The sequence below is a fragment of the Sylvia atricapilla genome, chromosome 6, assembly GCF_009819655.1.
Source record: "Sylvia atricapilla isolate bSylAtr1 chromosome 6, bSylAtr1.pri, whole genome shotgun sequence".
In the NCBI taxonomy this organism is placed as follows: Eukaryota; Metazoa; Chordata; class Aves; order Passeriformes; family Sylviidae; genus Sylvia; species Sylvia atricapilla.
In genome coordinates this window covers 20,692,387-20,712,315 of record NC_089145.1, presented here as the reverse complement: position 1 = coordinate 20,712,315, position 19,929 = coordinate 20,692,387, and the positions used below count along the sequence as shown (strand labels likewise).

Below are 19,929 nucleotides of genomic sequence, written 5' to 3'. Positions count from 1 at the left end.
CAAAGATGTTTATTTATATTAAACCTGTTTCATCTCATTGTCTCCAAAATATAGAGTTACCTTTTCCACTTGTAACATTTCCAGGGCTTAAGTGCAAATCCAATTAAATTGGTCTTGGCTATTCCATTTATACTGCTTTATGAAGTTAAAGTTATAGAGCAGTCTGGTATGGAATAATCTTGTATTCTTTTTAGAAATGACACTACAGTGGACCATATGGACTATTGGTCTGTTCTAGACTGGCAATAACCCAGGAAATTCCAAAGAGTTTCAAGAGGCTCATCATCGTCCTGTAGTGTTTCATCCTACTCTGTAAGATGATACTGAAAGATGATAAGTTATTCATACGCTCTTTAAATGATGTAGAGTTTTAGTGTGCATGTGGAGATAGAAGGGAGAACTGAGCACTTGATGACAAAATCCAGAGAAATCAAGGTTGCAGAGTAATTTTGGAAGTAGACTATACCATTATTCAGAACATTTGTGAGTTTAAATACAATGCTTTTTGCCTTTGTTCATTTCTAGGTCCTAACTGCTCCCTGACTTCTCATCCATCTAGTTTAAGTCAGCATCTGTCAATGTACATTTATATTACAACACACTCAGGGATCTTAAATTATTTAATATCAGGTGTTAGGGTACAGAAAATAATGAATTTAGAGGGGTGGGTTTTTTACTCTATTTGCTACCTTATATTTTCCAATCTGCCTTACCTGGTGTAGTGCGCGTCATGTGGTGATTATAGGGTCAGGCCATGCACTGACACTCCTGGAAGTCTTTACTCTCCCTAATCCAAAGAACGGTGAGTCCTTCCTGTTTAACACATGCAGTAAGGATTATTTCCATTTTACAGGTAGACTGGGTGTGCAGAGAATCAAATAGTCCATCTTGAGATCATGCAAAGACTTTGGAAATACAATTCCAGTGAGTCCTGGCTATAACACTTTTGATGCCCACATCACTAGCAGTGGTCCTACAGGCACCAACGGTAAGAAATCAGGTCCTTATATAAAATGCTTTATAATATCTCAATCCATTTGAATTCTGACAAATCTAGGGAAAAAAAAAAGGGCAGCTTATGTTGTTTTCTAGAGGCCAATTATGAGCCATTATTAATTTAAGGGGGAAAAAAAAAAGGAAAAGGAATGGTATTAAAAAAATCACTACAAAAGTACAGGGGTTTTTTTCCGTATTGACAAATGAGGATGAAGTGAATTTTTTTTTTTTATATCGTGTAAAGGCAATTCTCCAGTGCTGGACATAGAAATAGAAGATGCTGAAGATATTTAGCTGAAGTAATTTATTTTATATGTACCTGAAAAGAGAGATACGCCACAAAATTTTTCTTATTTTCTCCATTTTGACAATTTTCCCTCTCTGTGCAGCATTACTTTTCCTCTACAATTTATTGAAAGCTGTAACCTTTATTTGCATGGTTGAAGCAAACCATTATGGTTTTTAGTATGAGATTTTAGAGATAATTTTTTATGAATTTAAAGATATTGAATGTTACCTTTTCTTTTGCTCAGAAGTTAAATTTTAAATCTTTTCCCTGTATCAGAATTTCACTTTAAATACATGCTAAACAGGAGGGCGAGGTAGGAAAATATTGCTACTAGGTTGTCTCTTATTAAAGTTTTGAAGCATATGTGGTTAGGATTTAATTCTTAATGTGTGGAAATTGTATTTTCCAGTCACAATAACTCCACAGGAGAAGAAATTAGGATGTCGGATACATTAATCTCTGTGTCAAAGTATCATATTTTTGCTATTTAATATTCACTGAGGGAAAAAAAGGCTGTCAAACTATAAAGATACTTTTTTCTAACAAATGGAGCATTCCTGCCTGTCTAGTTTTCTATATACTTAAATTTAACTTTCTCAAAAATCCAATGTAAAATAAACAGTCCTTCTTTTTCACCCTCCTGACATTTTTCAACCTCGGTGATTTTATGATTGTGTGATTTAGAAAACCAAATACATAAGAAATGGGCCATGGATATAGAATGAAGACTGCTCTATTCTTATTCACACCTGCATTAATCGAGGATGGTCCATTGAAGTCAAAGGAGTTATTCCTCTCTATGGAGTGAATTCACCACAGCTTAATGTCCATAGTGCTCAGTCCTAGAAAGGAGAGAATTCTTCTAAATTCGAATTCTAAGCCTGAAATTAGTGACATAAGAAAATTATAGGATTTGGGTACTATTCTCAGAGCTGTTACAGAGTGAAAACACTTGAAATTTATATGTCCTAGTCAGAATTGCAACACAATTCCAAGAGCAAAATTAGGAAATGTTTACCTTTTTTCTGTTCATAGTTTTTCTTTCTCGTATTTGTTTTCCTCAAAGCATCATTCATTATAGAAAAAAAAATCCTCTGCTAGTGCAGAGTAGAATCCTAAGCACATAACTCTCCTAAGCTCACATTGAGTAAGAGAAACTAAGATCACTTTAGAAAAAAAATATTTTTACCAGTTATGTATGAGGTTTCTTATTTTTGTTTCGTGTAAATACTTCTATGGACTGGTAAACTGCAGAATCATAGAATACTTGAGGGTGGAAGGGAGCTTCTAAGGTCCTGTAGTCCATCCCCACTGCTCAAGCAGATTCATCTGGAGCAAATTGCCTGGGACTGTGTCCAGATGGCTTCTAAATATTTCCAAGGGGGGAAAACTCCACAACTTCCCTGGGCAACCTGGGAAGAGCTAGTACTCTTATTGTCATAGTAAAAAGTGTTTTTTAACATTCAGAGGGAACCTCTAGAGTTTCAGTGAGTGCCCACTGCCTCTGGTTCTGTCAGTAGGCACCACTGGTTCCATCCTCTTTGCACCCTCCCTCCATGTATGTGTAGACATTAGTAAGATTCCCCTGAGCCTCCTCTTCTCCAGGCTAAACCGTCTCAGTTCTTCCAACCTTTGCCCATAGGAAAGGTGCTCCAGCCTGTTGTCTTCATGCTGCTTTGTTGGCCTCTCTCCAGTCTGTCCATGTCTCTCTGGTACTGAGCAGCTCAGATCTGGACACAGCACTCCAGGTGTGACCTCTCTGGGGCTGAGCAGAGGGGGAGGATCACCTCCTCGACCTGTTGGCAAAGCTTTGCCTGGTGCAGCCCAGGATACCATTAGGACTCTTAGCAGCAAGGGCACACCTCTTGATCAGCTTGGGGAACTGGTTTGTTTGCATTATGGAAACTTTGACAATATGTGACTCAGTTCCATAAGGAGAAATTCTAGAAAGTCTCTCCAAACAACGAGCTGTTGTCATTCATGGATGGTTAGCATGGAAGATGAAAATTTGAACAAACATACAATTCTAGATTTGTCTGTTAACCAAACTGCACAAGGAACATGCAATAAACATACAGAAGTTTTGAGAGTGTGTTTCCCTTCAAATGTAAACAACAAACCCCATAATTTAGTTCCATCTTCACCAGAAACAGTTGGTTTTATGATATTATGAAGAGATGTGTTTATCGAGCAGTCATGTACACATCCATGTGCCATAATCATGTGCTGAGGTTTTACCTAGATTTTCCTGGGAGGAAGATATCTATTCTTTTACTTCTTCCAAGCTGCTATGACCCAGTAGAAATTACCTGCCAAAAAAAAATTCTCAATAGAACTGTAAACTTCAGAAAAAATCCCCATAAAAATCAATAAATGAGGCAGTATCAGTCAGCTGCTAATTTTGATGGTTATGCACCTGATTTTAGTGCTTGTCATATTAAAAGAATTGAACAATCATCAGTGAAATCACAAAAACAAGAAATTATGTACTGTGGGCTCCAATTGCAATAGAAAATTCAATCTTCCTTTTAGATAATAGATGATGTATTTTAATAATCTGAGAGTTTTAGGATCTCGATTGAATTAATAAATTGATTAATGAGCTTGATCCTAAATCTGTGCAGTCAAAAGTATGCTTGCCAGCAGTTTTTATTTCCTTTTGAAAGTAGTAAGCTATAAGAGAATTCAAGTACTCTCTCCATATGCAAACAGATTCTTGTCAGCAAAGCTAAATAAATTAGAAAGAATATTATGTTCCACAGTTTTCTTTATGATTTCCTCATTTTTATTTAAAAGGAAGGCAGAGCTGTCAACTGACTTAGGAAAATGTTGCAATTTCTTTTCAGTTTGTCTAAGTAAAATGGTCTGGTTTTACAGGTTTTTCCTCAAATTTTGGTTATGTTTATTCAATTATAATGTTTCTCCTCTCCTTTGTTTATGGTCAGAATCCTTTTCTCCTGGGCTTTATCCATATTTCTCTTCCACCAAATGACTGAATACTGTGAATATTTGGTCTTTTCCACTGGTCTCTTCCAGTGTTAGTCTTACACAGAGTTCTACAACGTACACAGTTCTGTAACTGGCCTCGTCTGTTAGAAAGGAAAACAATCCATAGAACAGTCTTTATAACAATCTGTTGTTCATCTTTATTATATGAAGATTCGAGTTTTGATATCCCTCCATATTCAGGATTGGGCAAGATTGAAGGCAATATACAAACAATACTGTTTAAAGGCAGCATCATATAATGTGCTGCAGGAAAAACATAACAGTTCTCTCTGGAGTTAATGACAGCCTTTTAACATTTGTTTAAGGAATGAGTTATTGTGATGGTACCAAAATGTTTGTTTTCAATAGGTTTCACACACATGTGACATATATGCTTGTAAAATTGATAATGCAACTATACATTTTTTAAATTTTGTTTAGTATAAGGATATTTACTTCTTCATGTAGCATGGAATGTCACCCTATAAATATTGCAAACTAGATTGCTTTAAAGTTATGTTCTAAGAAGTTAATCACACTATCTTCTATGTTTATTAGGTGATAAAGCCTAATTGATGTATTAAAGATAACAAACTTTGAGAGATCATATCATAGCCTAGAGCATGTTGCAGTTTTGATAGTTTTTTGTTTAGTCACATATATGCCAGCAAATATATTATCTTTTTATACAGAGATTTGTAATCTACTTAAGCTGTTATCTGTTAGAAATGTGTATTTTGATGTCATTTGAAAATGTGCACATTTCTATCATAAATATCACTTTGTATCAAGAGAGATACTGTAGCTATAGCAGAGTTTGTGTCTTAAGTTAGGATTGGATGCCCAAAATTGTGTATCTTCTGAACTTGACACCTATATATTTGTTTAATTCAGTTATAGAAACCTTCCCTTTCACTCACAGATTATTTAATAGTAGCAGAAAATTTTTCAGGAACTTTTTGAAAAAACAGTGGAAGAAACATATTAGACTATGATGTTTCTATCCTTCTGGGAAAAAGAACAATCTTGTTTTTTTTTTTTAAATTTTGAGTAGTAAAAAGAAAACGACTCATAAGACGTTTGTAGACCCAAAATACACTGGCAGCATCAGTGAATCAGACAGGAACAAAATAAGCTCACCAACTGAGAAAAAGATTGTTACTTGTCAGCAACTTCATCTCCTACCACACTTGCAACCTTCCCCAGAAAACCACAGAGACTTTTTTAGTGTTTTTGAAAAACCACTAGGTTTGAGTTATTTATTATTTCTACGCACTCAGCCTTTCACCCATTGCAGGTAATTTGTGTTTGCCACAAATTCGGTTTCAGGGATAGGAAGATCAGATGCTAAATGTGTCTGGCTCCAGTTGCTTAACTTATATGTAGTAGGACCTTCTCACCAGAAAGCCTGTTGAGTCAGTAGAATAAATATAAAAGTCAATGTTAATGATTCAGTAAGTGTTACTTGACTCAATTCAGCTAGTGGATTTTTTTAATGGATTTTAAAATTAAAACAAAACCTTCTAATACGACATAGAACTTAAACTTTATTTTATTTTCAAGTACGTTAATTTCACACAAAAGCTGAAGCCTGAGTAAGGATACCAAACAAATCTTGACTATTTGAGAGAGGACTGAGCAAAGAGCTAGTTATATTATTATATGTATGGAATAACTTGGAGTTACTGCTTAATATTTGAAGTTTGCTATAATCACCGTTGAAGCACCTGACTTATTCTTTTTTGGGGTTGTGTGGAGGAGTTAGATCTATAAATAATATCTTTCTGATTTTGAGAGAGACAAATGCCAGTACATACATCATTCGTATTCCATTTCCATGAAGCAAGTAGTGCGTCTGACCCAACACATGCAAAATTTTCTGTAAAATTTCCATTCAACTTAGATCCCTGAGAGAAACTAGACACAAGCTCAGTTCTGAGAACTTCAGGTAATATAGATAAGAAGTACATCTAACATATGTGGGTAACCCAAATTAGGGAGACAGTTCAGAAAACACTGAAATGTCAGAAGTCATTCCAGCCAGACTGTGGCAGGTTTGATAGGTAAGCCTGGACATTGTTGTGTTGCTGTCACAGCCTGCTGAAGGTAGGACCAAAACTCACTGAAACCTTGAAGCTTTCAAAGAGCCTTTGCCCTTGAACAACTGCCAAAACGGAGTTTTAGGTGATTTGTATGTGCATACAAGTTTTAAACAAACATTGATTTCTGTAATTGGAAAACACATTGTCTTTCAATGCAAATTATTTTCACTGTTACAGTTTTTTCAGAGATAACTTTATACCTTGTTTCATATTTTTATCTTGCCTCTGCATCTGTAGCCAGAGCTGGTACCTGTGAATACTGGTTGCCCTGTACTTCTTTTGCAAAGACAACTTTATACCTCATTTCATTTTGCTGTCATTTACTCTGCCTCAGCAGCTAGGCTGGAACCTGCAAATACTGGTTGAACTGTCAGAATCAGGCAGGCTTTTAAGAAAATGAGTTTTGACATTCCCTTCCTTAAGATGATCCCTTGTTTTTCAATTACTGCTTTCTGACTCGGAGATTTCTTGAGGTAACGCTGAGTTTGTTCCCAGTCTGTCAAGCAGGTGGCAGCAATGCCACATCGGAGCAGCTCCCGGCCCCTCTCCCTGACATCAAGTGTTAATGCAATTGGCCAATCAGTGCTAAGATGATGGGAGGTAATTGGGTAATTGTATTTTACTGATCACAAGCAAAGAAAAAGGGAAGGGGGTGGGGGGGGGGGAGAGAAGAAGAGGAGAGAGGGGAGTAAAGAAAAAAAAAAAAAAGGAAAAAGAAAAAGAAAAAAACGCAAAGAGGAAGAGGGGAGAGAACGGAAGGGGAGAAGGAGGAGTGTAGCCAGAGAGACCGGCCCTGGGACATTGGCAAATCCTAGGGTGCCACTGAAAGGTGGGGAGTAGCAGAAAGCCAGAGCGACTGAAAAGCGGAGCTACTCCCAGCAACAGCAGCAGCTGTCAGGAGCTGGATACACACATACATGCGTCCCTACGTGCACACACGGGGAGAATTCGAGCCGCAGCTCATAGCAGGAAGGAAGCGTTTCGGCTGTGCAAAGGGCTATGCATGTCAGGGATGAAACTAAAAGCTGAAAGAAGCGGCTGCGCTCCTGGGACTGTGTCATCTTGGAAGGGAAGGAGGCAGGAAGGAAGGAAGAAAAGGGGGAAGATAACTGGCATGTGGAAGAAGATGGGAGACTAACTCGCTGCTGTGCAGAGGGGAAATCCAACTTGTACGTCTGAAATACACCAGGCTCAGCTTGGAAATGAGATCAGACCTGCATTGAAACACAGAAAGGGAGGAAAAGGGAGCCAGAGACGGGAGAGCTTTCATCCTTCTTCCTGTCTCTCTTTCTCTCTCTCTCCTCAAAGAAGAAATAGAAGTTTATCTGTCTCGGTGCTTCTGGATTCATATAGCTGCTGGACAAAAGATGGAAAGGAAGCTAAAATGAAAAGCAAAGTGTGCTTCTGAAATTTACAGCTAAGAGGACAAATCACATCTTCTCGGGTTTCTTTATGCCCCATCGGGGGAGTTTTAACATCTGAAGGATTTTGAGAAGTGGGGGGGCAAAGGCGAGAGTGGGCGTTAAAAATACCCGTCCCAAGCGTTTAAAAAATAACGAGGTGATGGATTTATTCTCGACAGCTGGTGGGAACCTTGAATTTTCTCTACTCCCTCCCTCCTTCATTTCATTTATTATGAAATTATGAAAATGCAGAGGAGTTGGAGGGAAGGCAAAAGGATATAACGTGGAGTTTGAAACAAGGAGAGGGTGCTGATGCTGTGGATTGCTGGCTTCTTGCCGAAATCAAAAATCCAATTGCGCACTGGGTTGTGATTGGAAATCTAATCAGATCTTTGGAGAGGGGGGAGAGAGACTAAAAGTTTATTGTTTTGACAGATAGGAATGAAAATTTAAATGCAAAAGGAGATTATTTTCCAAAGGAGTGTGGGGGTATAGAGGAAAAGAAGAATGGGAATCCCCATTCTAATGTGGAGACACATGGATTGGATAATTGATAGTGCAGCAAAGAAGGGGGGAAAAGAAAATTACCTGGCAAGACCTGGATCTTAAGGGTCACAACAAAATTACATTAAAAGAATACAGATGGAGGATTGCTTAAAAGGAAATACAGTTATTTCTGCTCTCCAGAGAAAAAACAAATAGAGAGCGATGGGAAGCAGTGGAGCCAGAGAGGCAGAAAACCTCAGAAAAAGGAAACTAAACAAACGATCCACAGTGGAATGAAAAGTTTCGGAAAGGAAAAGGACCATTCATCCTCCTCAAGGATTTTTGTTTTTTTTGTGTTATTTTATACCACTATTCTTCAGTGAAGGCAACCGTCAACATTACCACTACAGAAATTTTAAGCAGAAAAGTTGAAAGCCACAGAGAAAATAAAGGACAGAGAAGAAGGAAGCAAATTGCCAGAGGGGGAGAGTTCAGCAGTGCTGGGTTGGATTGGCACCTGTATGGACTGAAATTGCTGGGAAATTGCGATTGGATATCCTTTTTCTTTTATTTCCTTTCTTGTTTTTGATTTTGGTTTGGTTGCTGAAATGAAATAGTTTTCTAACCCCTCCCCCATCCTGGTTTTTCATAATCACTCGGATTTCCAGCTGGATAGTCTTTGAGGATACAGTGAGTACACTTTCCATTTTGCTATTTTTTGGGAGAGGAAATGTGCCCCATTGCCTCTCTTCTTTCATTCTTGTTCTGCTTTCCTCGGTCTTTTCCCCCACCTGAATAAAGAACCTGGCTGTATTTTGATAATGCCTGGAGGGAAGGGGGGGGTGGGAAGAGGGGAAGGGAAGGAATGAGGATAGAACTGAATTCTCACAGTAGCTCAAATTCCTAAAACTCGAGCCTTGGTAGGGTGTTGCAGACACCTGCCTGTGTGTCTCTACAGCATTTGTAAATGTTCACTAGCAAAGAAATCTTTTGAGAAAGCCCTTGGAGTGAGTGGGGGGTGCTGCCTGATTGCTCAGTTTCTACAAATGGATGCAAGTTGCATGGAATTAGATGCACAGAGGAGGTTTGTTTATTTATTTACTAGGTGTCTGAAATAGTTCAAGGCTCTAATTTAAATGCTGGTATCCAGTCTGACATTGCAGATCAGTATGGTGTATTAACAGGAGCATTTTATAATCAAGCGGGGAGATGGAGGATGACTTTTGGCGGGAGTGGGGGGGTGTGGGGCAGGGGCTTTTAATGGATTTTGAGGATGCAGCTCCAAGAGAAATGACATGCTTAGACTCCATTGCTAAGAAAGGCAGAGAGAGGACATTCTCCTATTGAAGGAGAGTTTAGGGAACTGCTGTACTGGCCACCCATGCCCTCCGGATCTCCTAGGAAATTCTTTGTGATTTTGTGGTGAATCTTTCAGGGTCCCTTTGGACTTTCATGGCAGTTGAAAGAGATTTACTTTGATTGACAAGTAGTGAGAGGATTCTGAGGTGTCAGGAGACTGGGTTTTTTATTATGCCAGTAATGAAAATAATTAAAAAGTGGCTTCTAAATGGTGGGGTTCACAAATTAGCAGTGATGTGTAATAGACCAGTAAATATCTCTCCCTTCCTGGAGAAATGTGGTGTGGGAGTGTGGAATAAAGGGAGGATAACCTGATATCCTCCCTTTAAAATAGAGGTCCATGTTTTCCTGTGGGGAAGAGTGCTACTTCTGTCCCCTCTCTTGGCATGACTGCATATCTTATGGGTAGGGAGTTTTCTTTCTTTTTCTTCTCCTTCTGTCCTCCCTCACCTCTGCCCTCTTCAGCCCAGACCTTCACATGTTAAGGCTCCAACTGAAGGTACTAGGCCAAAACTGGTGCAGAATGAGAGAGAGAAACAACTAATTAAATGAGCCACTGAATAGGATGATTTTTTTTTTTTTTTTTTTTTTTTTTTTTTTTTTTTTTTTTTTGCGAAGGCAAGGTGCAGAACTAGCTTTGCCACTCATTTTACTTTTCTCTAGCAGCAGTATTCTGGAGAAGGGGAGAACTGCTGTCAGGAAGGGAAGAAGTGTTGGTAGATCCAGATTTTAGCTCTTTTAATTTCTGGCAGCATTTCTCACTTCACAAGCTGTCTGCATGAAACAACAAAAAAAAGAGCTCCAACTTCCCTGGATAAATATATAAAGCATTATTAGCATCCTCCTTTCCCCCCCTCTCTTCATTCACTTACATCTCTACTGTTACTTCATGTAAATGTCCTGAATCTTTTGGCATAATGGAAATGAGAACTTTTGCCTCTCAGATGTGTCCCATGTGCTTCTGTTTGGAGATCATGCCTCTCAAACATTGGCCACTTGAAAAGGATTAAGATTTAGGGTTCAATTCTGCTCCTAAAGAAATTTCTGGGAGTTTTTGTTTGGCCACACGAACAAATCAGACTCTTTGTGCAGTTGTGCTCAGAAAAAGAAGGAAGCAGGCACAGCAAAAATTGTTCCTTCCAGCTCCAATTCAATTACTCTCATCCTTCCCAATGTAGCTAAATTGTTTTAGGGTGAAGTGCTTTAACCTCTTCTTTTTTTTTTTTTTCTTTCTTTCTTTCTTTCTTCTCTGGACCCATGTTTCCTGGTGGAATACTAAATGGGTAATAAGTTTGTCAGCATCTGAAAATAAGTGCAAGACTCTCTTGTTCATTCCTTCATGTATCATGATAAGTCTGTGCCCTGTTGTGGGCTATACTTACTTCAGGAGTTGCAGTAATAGAAAAGCTAAATTTATGTTAAGCTTCTGCTCAGTAATTACTGAAGGAAAAAGCAGCTGGCTAAGGAAAAGGCATCTCCAAGCTTTTCCCTGGATTGCTGTCAAGTGAACACACAAACAGAAAATTTGATGGAGCAACTCCAGTTTTGGACAACAGAAAGCTGTCTTAGGTGCTCCATTCATTTTGTACAATAACTAGCAGGAGCATTTTCTGGACATGTTAAGGAAGCACTGGGAGAATTTAGTCACCAGTTTGGGCTGAAACAGGCAAACCTTGTCAACATTAAAAAGCTAGGGATGTGTGTCTGCTTCCAAAGAGGCAACAGTTTCACACTTCAGTGAATCATTCACTTAATACAGTAGCCAAAAGACACATGCAACAACCCAGAGATTAACTCATTCAATATCAAAGTGGCAATGAGTGTAGCATTTCTCAGCATTTGTGCTGAGGCTTCTTCAGAGCCTGAAGGGCTGATCATAAAATAAATAGCCAAAACATTAATCCAAACATCCAGCTAAGTGATAAGTAACATATCTCCTCAACCTAAAAGCTAAAATATGGCTGTCTCTGCCACTTCCCTCACAGGTGTCTGAGCACAAGTGTGTCATTCAGTGGAACATGCTGGTCCTCAGGGCTGTCTCTTCAAACCATGGACAATATTTTTGGTAGTGACCCCAGGCAGCTGGTATTTTTGCACTGTACAGGGAGCCATTATGTGTATATTTAGGCACTAAATGCTTCTACAGGAGGAAAGATAAAGCTGTATTGGAAGGTCCTGCTCTGTTTGGTCTAATTGTTTTCCAGAAGGTCAGAGATCACATACCTCAAACTTCAGGCAAGGTGTAAGTTATTAATGCAAGGGGGTGGCTGGTTTGTGCATTTTCTCATGTCAGGAATGATTTGTACTCATCTAGAATTGAAGCAGGTTCTGTTTGCTGGAGCGGCAAATTGTGTCACAGTATCTCCCAGCCTGATACCACTGACAAGTGAAAAATGGGCTTTCAGATTAGGTGAGACCCGAGAATAGACGTGAGCCAGTACAAGCAATTGTGTGGGACTGGAGAAAAACAAAGGGATTCCAGAGGTGTTGCTATGGCTTCCTATATGTAGGCTTTAAAATTATTTGCCTGTGACCTAAAAAGCTGTCTCCCATTTGGCATGAAGATTCTTGCCGTTGCAATATGAGGCAGGAAAATTTCAGATGGGGCTCAGGGCAGGATTTTAGCACATTTTGAGAGAGTTTGGTGAAAAATCCCAAGGCAGGCTATCCAAGTTGCAGTATATTCACTGAAGGAGTGCCCTGTGCACAGCAGCAGTATGAGAGCGAGTTCCTCCATCTCAGCTTTGCCAGAGTAGCTTCATGTTGGCTTGGAGATATGCTTTTTGTTTCTGATGGCTAGGGAGGGAACAAGGGGAGAGGAAAGGATGCTGGAATTAGAATTAGTGCTGTTTTCAGTCTGGGATGAAAATGACTCTGAAGATACGCAGTTGGCACCTACTAAGTATTTTCTGGAGTAGTGAAGCTGACCGGATTCCGGGTTACCATTCTCAGGGGCCTTTCATCCCATTGCCAGCTGCTCTGTGAAAATCATAAAGAAAAACAAGCCTCCTCCAGCCCCCACAGGATAGCCCACATGAGAAGGATTTAGGAATAACTGCAGCCATGCTGATCCGGAAGGCAGCCTTGAAGCATGCTTGAGTCTAGCAGCTTGGAGAAGGAGTAGCCCTTGGAAAGGATCCTGCCCCTACTTCCTGTCATGGCAGAAGACACTGCAGGTTGGCTTGTGACTGACTCTTGAGTGGTTTGTTTAATGATTTTATTCAGGAAAAAAAGAAAAAGGAAAAAAAAAAAAAAAAAAGGTACCTGTTATTTAACTCTACTATTGTGGTCATTTTTTTTGTCCTAAGGGGTAGAAATGGGGTCACAAGAGGGGAGATGATTATGCCAGTGGTGTGTTTTAGTTGCATATTCACAAGCTGCAGTATATGGAAGTGAATTAATGCGTAGTTCCTGGTAGGGGGCCTGGATACTTCTCTATCTGTTAGCAAAAAAGGCAAAAATCAGACGCTTGTGCATGCACACAATAAAAGAGAATCAGGATTTACATTTGGTATCCAAGGAAGCGAGAGCAGAATCCTGCAGGGCTTTCTGTTCATTGTTTAAATGTTGCCATAGCGATATCTCAGGGCACAAGTTACATGTTTTCCACTTCTGGAGTTGAGCTTTCCTTCTCTCTCTCTCTCTCTTTCTATCTCTCTGATAGTTTAGACTACCGGGAATATCTCCACAGAACTTTGCACAGCAATAGGAAAAGGTGTTTGCAGGCTGCATTATCTGATTCCGTAACTGCCTGTATGCTCTTCACTGATATTTGCTAATATGTTGGAAACCCATTAGAAGGAAATTGTTGGATAGAAGTGGAGTGCGAGGCTTGTTGTTGTTAGGACATCGAGCATATTACAATATTTTCCGTAGTGGTGATATGTTAATTGGATAGCTGCAGGCAAGCAAAGTGTAGCAGTCGCTGACAATTAGAAACAACAATGAACTTTCCAGGACTGAATCTATTCCTTGGGCATATTAAAATGCATTTCAGGTATATAGCATAGCTTGTGTAAATTTAAATACTAACACCACTGCAATAAGTATTAAAATTCTGTTTTCACAGTGCTAAAACAAGATTTACTTTTGCTGCCCGTGAAAGGGAGAGAGGCAGCATCAGACCACTGAATAAAATCTGCCATAGTTTTGCTGCCAAGCTTGTACTTGTTATGTCAGGACTGTGGGGGAGCAGTATAACCAGGAACCAGCAGAACTAAAAAGGAAACCAGCCACCCTCAAAACAAAGCAAAAGATTCCATCGACAATTATTTCACTTGCAATTAGATAAAGCTTACTCAGAAGTTTCACAGCAAGATAAGTTAAATAAATGATGTTTTCTCTGCAAACCAGCAGCAATTCAGAACATTCATTAATGCTCTTTGTGTTTGAGGAATCAGTTAGTTGACAGCTATGGGATTATGGGATTCATACAGTCCTGTGCATTAAAATAATCCTCAGAAATATGGATGTGATTTCCCTTCATATTTGTATGGATAGTATAGTATGACCTGACTTCAAGGAGGCGGAGGGGTTGGTGTTTTTATTTCACCATACATATAGGAATGATATCCTGAAGGATGTGACCTGATGCTGAAAAACAGTGGTAGAAAATTCCAGAAAACATTCGTGTCCTTCAGATCTGCAGTACATTTTGATTTTGCTTGCAAGCCTTTCTTTGCTTTCATGGCAATAATCTCCTCCCTCCCATGCTGTGTTAGATGGGAAATAAAGCCAAGCACACAAAGAGCCTGGTTATCAGTGTGGGGGGTGCAGCAGGAGTTAAAACAGTGCAGGTTTCCTCACACTGCTTGTCATCACACCTTAGACATGGTCTTAAGCTAAAGACTATCTTAAGGCTTTAAGCAGGCACTAATTCTGTTCATGTACTTTGAGCTTACCCCAGAATCTTTGCAATGGCAAAAGGTGGCCATTGGTGACTGGGATGGGGGTTACTCACCCCGCTTCTCATGCACTGTGCCCACTCATCAAATTACTGAAGATCATCAGATTCCATTGTCTTGAGTGCAGCTTACTATGGTAGGGAGTAGAGGATAAAAGTTTCATCTTAGTGGATCCTCATCAGCTATAGGCCAACATTTTAGTTTCTTGTTAATCTCCAAAAACAGCTCTTAGTGGACTATTCATGTAGGAGAAGAGGATGACAGTCTCTCCATGAATTGGTATAAGTGAGATTTCTCTCTTGCAGTAATTAATTAAAAGAATTGGGGTTTTTTTATTTATTAATGCCCATTTTTAGTTGTCATTTAGCATTTGTAAAGTGTATGAACTAGTTGGTTCTGTAGCAACCCTTCCAGTTTAATTTTTTTTACATTTATTTTTCTTCTCTTATTGTGTTACTCGTTGTATCTTTTTCTTTTGTTGTTGTCATAAACTCAGTTTTGCTCCAGCTGATCTCAATCAGATATTTAGTAATTACTTCAGCACAACTGATCTTGCTCTATAGGTTATTTTTTTCTTTTTTTTTTCTTTATTTTAGAGACAAATAATAGAATGAGTATTTATATTTACAGATATAAAAAGATTATCTGAATACCATTTTGAGTTAATATGCTACAAGCTTCAAAATTTCCAAAGGTTCTATGTTCCTTTGCCATTCCTGCTGACATTCCAGGTGTTAGCACATCTTTTTCATCAGTGTGTAATGAAATAATTGATGAATTAATCTCACTTCCACAGAAAAACCTCACCTTGACAAAAGCAGCTGTCTTTAAAATTACATATTTTAAATCTGAATTCTCAGTCTTTAGGGTAGTGTGATCTCTGTGTATTGATTATTTATGTCAAGAACTGAATATTTTGGCATGCTATAATCAGTTTAACAAAAATATTATCTTTTTCCATTTTTAAAACTAGAAGAGGCTTTACAGGGACAGAAAGAAGTGGGTTAAGGAGTCATACTTTTCCTTCCCTCAATACATGCAAGTTTCAAATGAAATGTGCACAAATATATTCAATTCCATGAGCTTCTTTGCCAAAGGGCATTTATGCTGTGTTAAGGGTTCTTTACTTAGCAGTTAGGTTTTACAAGGATTTTGTTTTCCCCTGCTCAGTTTGTGAGCTCTTATTAGACAGGCAGCTGCTTCTACAAGTGGTTATATATCATCTTTCCAGAGGAAAGCTTTTGTATTTGTTACATCCTTTAAAGAACTGAGGCTCATTTTTGTTAAGGATGTTGATGACACAGCTACCAGAGGGGAAGGATGGTGACCCCATTAGCCTTTCAGGCTGCTCATATGCAGTGCACAGTCTACTACTTCAGGAAGAGTTTTATTGCATTTAACGCCCCTGTGAATGTTGTCTGTATGTGGTGCAGGGAAATAAAACCATAATGGATTTCTCCTTTGAACCAGAAAGAGGTCAGAAAAACCTCACCTTCAGTGGATGTTCATGTTGATATCCCTCTTTCTGTAATGTGCATTTTCATGAGTGGTCTGGCCCTGAAGATTGAGTTACATACATTAAGTAAAGGCCTGGAGGTATCTGTTAAAGACTACTGAATCAAACTGTAGTGGAGGATGGCTTAGTCCTTAGGTAACTTTCCATAACATGTAGAAAAAATAATTGCATTTTCTAATGGGAAATTTCAGGTTTGAGGATATATATGAAAATGTCATGCAGCAGTAGTAGAATGTCATTAAGAGTTGCAAAGAAGTGTAGATAATAAATTCCTATCACAAAAGGTATTACATCTAATTTAAAATATCATCCCGATAAGATTTTTTTTTGTGGCAAAGAAGGATGAAGTTGATGATTGCCTATGGCAAGTCAAAGATAAAAAGCAGTCAATGATGCTGCTTCAGAAATACCTATCTTCTAAACCTGAGGAAAATTATGAGAAAAATTGATTGGAAAAGACATATAAATAGAAGGCTGTGAATATAAGCTGGTCAGTTTCTAGGAATATACTGTTTTGCCATGGAAAAACCCAATTCTTCAAAGAGCTCATATTTGACTTCGAGTCAGTCTATGATACAAGGGAAAAGGAAGTAAAAATTTAACAACTAAACCAAAACTGGTATCAAAACAGACTTGTACATAGTAGGAAAAAAAAATAAAAAAGAAAAGAAAAGAGGAAATCATATAACAACCTCCATTAAAAAATAAGGTATAAAAGGAGTACAACTGGTGTCATAGGAGAGAAGTGTTGGGATTGTGTGGTAGTCTTAGAAAACACCAGAAACAAGGTGTTTTCTAAGGAGAAAAGATTGAGTTGTATGGTGCTCGTATTTCAGTGGGTCTTTTTACCTTACAGGTCACCAAAAACAATCTTTACAACAATGGAAATGTGAGGCAGCATGATAAATAAGATCAGCATTCTGAGTAATATTGGATGCAAAATGTTACATATATGAAGGAGAAATTCTGAATGAGGGACACTCATCTATAAAACCAACTCTGAAGAGAATCTGAGTTCTCACAGGCAGGAATTTCCACATGGGCTCCCACAGTGCTAGTGATAAAATATTATGACATTCCAGAGACAGAATAGCAATTTTACCAATGTCAGTGGGAAAACTGGGATGCCGTTTCCATTTGAATTTGTCCACATTTTAAAATTTTTGTTGAAAAGAATAGAGCCACAAAAATAGTCAGTGCTGAATAAAAAGGAAAAATTTAGTACTTTAACATAAATCTATTCATTAAGAACCTCAAAAACTGATGTGATTAGTTTAAAAGGAAAAAAAATAGATGTTTAAATGTTTCATAATATACCAAATTCTAGGAAGAAGCAATAGGTGGAAGCTGAGGTCTCATAAATTCATAATAGAAATTAAGGGTATATAATTTACCATTTTTTAAATTCACAGAGAAGCATTTTCTCTATCTCTCAGGGTCCTTGTCTTTGTGGAAGACTGTTGTAGTGAAGTGTACCTTATTGTATTTTGCGTATTTTGATAATTCAGAAAGGCGGAGTAGATGATTCTGAGGTTCCTGAACTTGCAGGTAGGAGGAATGTGGTCTGGGCATCTATAACCAGGCTTGAAATCCTGTCATCAACAAATATGTGTAACTTGCTATGAGCAAAACACCCCAAAGGATTTCACTCTGCAGTCCATCATTCCCTCTCTGCTGAGATTGTTGTCAGAACACCAAAGAAGTTTTTGGGTCATCTGCTGCTTTATGACAGTACTCTGACTCAGTGCCTCAGACTTCTGCTTGGTAGGAAAAATGTCCTTTGAAATCTGTGAATTTGTCAAATCTGAAATGTTTTATAAAGATGAATCTTGAAAGCTGTGCTGTGGGTGAACAAATATAATTTTTATTTATTTGTTCACTTGCTACCCAATCCACAAACTTTTAGATGTGACCAAGACTCTACCACCTTCAGAGTTCTCTTTGTAGTGTATAGGTTTGCAAGCTTCAGGTGTACTTCTGAAACAGTCTTTTCAGCAACTTGGGCCTCCAGCTTGAAGAATTCTGTTTGTTTAAGCTTATCCAGGTGTTCAACATCTAAATCAAAAAGAACCCAAAATTATTGTCTCTGAGCTTGTATCCACTTTAGACTTCTGATATGAATCCAGATATGAATTTCTGCAATAGTTGGTCAGATGGCACCTATTTTGCAATAGATGGTGCCAGACTATTTTCCAGGTCTGAAATGGACTAAATATAGAGGTGTCAAAGATGGTACAACCAACATGCTCTCTGTTTACAGGACACTAGAGATTGCTTTGAACATATCCTTTTCTTGCTGTGAATGGCTGCTAGGCATTTCAGACTAGAAATGTGCATTTCTGTCTTTATAAAATAACTCCATTTGTGGAGTTGATTTTACTTATTTATTTCTTTTGATAATTCATGTCTTAGGTTTGGGAAGACAGAGAGGAAGAAAGAATTTAGTGAACTTTACCCTGTTTCTCTGCATAATAGCTTTTGGTAGTATAGGTTGAAATTACATGGATATTCTAACTACTCATATTTCTAACTATTCTTCATCTTCCTTAGACAGTCTTTGCACTAAACATTTCTAAAAAAAATGCTGATGGAAATCTAGAATAAATATACATCTGTCACACTTACTGGTGAGGTAGATGTTCACTTTCTCTGTTTAGAATTCTGTAGTCCAAGTCAATTTTTTCATATAAATTGAGTTTCCTGCATTCCTAAGCCTTCCTGGAGTAGTGTACAATTTCATTGTTACAGCTGAGTGGTTAGTCCAAAAGGTCCTGGAAGGCAGGAAAATATTCTAGGTAGCAAAGGGCATTCCTAATGTTAGGAAGTTCTGGATGAGTTTAGACACAGTTATATTCTTACATTGCTTCTCTTTTCTGCATTCTCATTTGTGCACCCTTTACCCTGCCTTTGGATAGATAACACTACTTTTGCAGGAATTATAAAAATGAATTGGGTGATGTCACATGCCTGTTTATAGCAAAAAACACTGTGCATCACACAAGTCTTAAAATACTAACCTGCGTTGAGCTTGCACTGAGATTGCTGATATAGCTAGTGCATGTTAGGTTACATTATCCAAAAGCCCTGTTAATAGTGACTGAGGATATCTGTCTAGGTAGTCAGTGTTGTAATCAGCATTTTGAAAATTCATACCCCATCTTAGTCCTTACTCATTATTCCATATGTGTGTTTCATATAGTGTAGTCCTGGATTTTCAAGGAGGAAACTGAATAGCCTTTACTGCTCCCTTACAACAGAAACCAGTAAATGTCCATAGTACTGAAATCCTGTTTGGGATGGTCTTTTTCTCTTCCCTCCCTACCAGTCCCTTCTGCAAATTCTCTTGTCAGAAGTTCATGTAACTGCTTCTCAAACCATTGAGCTTGCTTGGGACCAGCCACATGATTACAGAGACCAAGACAGAATTGGTTTACCTACTAGGAAATCTAACTGTGATAGGGCTGTTCCTTAATGTTTGACGAGAGGTCCTTATGAATATTGTCTCTCAAGAGCTCATCTCTCTCCTCAGTGGCAGCAGAGTTCCAGAGCTCTTTGTCTCACGTTGTAGCTTCCAAAGAGTGCTTTGCTGCCAGAGGCCTCTGGAAGACCAGAACATGATCATGGCACTGGGGAGAGGTGTGTGGGGAGACTGAAGGAAAGCTAACTGTTGCCTCATTCTAAGAATTTCTGTCACTCTTTTTAATGAAAAGTTAAAAAATTTCTAGGATGCAACACTGTTCTTGTCAGCTTTTCCATACAGATGGAGCTAAGGACCAAAATGAAGCCTGGCTGAAAGTAAAACAGGTTCTATATTGAGGTAAAAATGTACTGGAGGAGCTGTCAGTTTAATTTCACTGGCATGAGCTGAACTACTTTCATTGCTAAA

The 19,929-nt window shown here is 38.4% G+C and overlaps 1 protein-coding gene across 4 annotated transcripts in view; it reads left to right on the top strand.

Annotated features, from left to right (window-relative positions):
* Window positions 1-688: 688 nt before the first annotated feature.
* LRRC4C (leucine rich repeat containing 4C) overlaps window positions 689-19,929 on the top strand; it is a 95,081-nt gene continuing 75,840 nt past the window's right edge. For 2 of the 4 annotated variants that reach the window (XM_066321049.1, XM_066321047.1), the window contains exon 1: window positions 7,072-8,954. The gene's annotated coding sequence lies outside the window, so the exon portion shown is untranslated. Of the gene's footprint in view, window positions 989-7,071; window positions 8,955-19,929 lie in introns of those variants that run through there. The other 2 variants (XM_066321048.1, XR_010743806.1) reach the window with 2 other exon arrangements.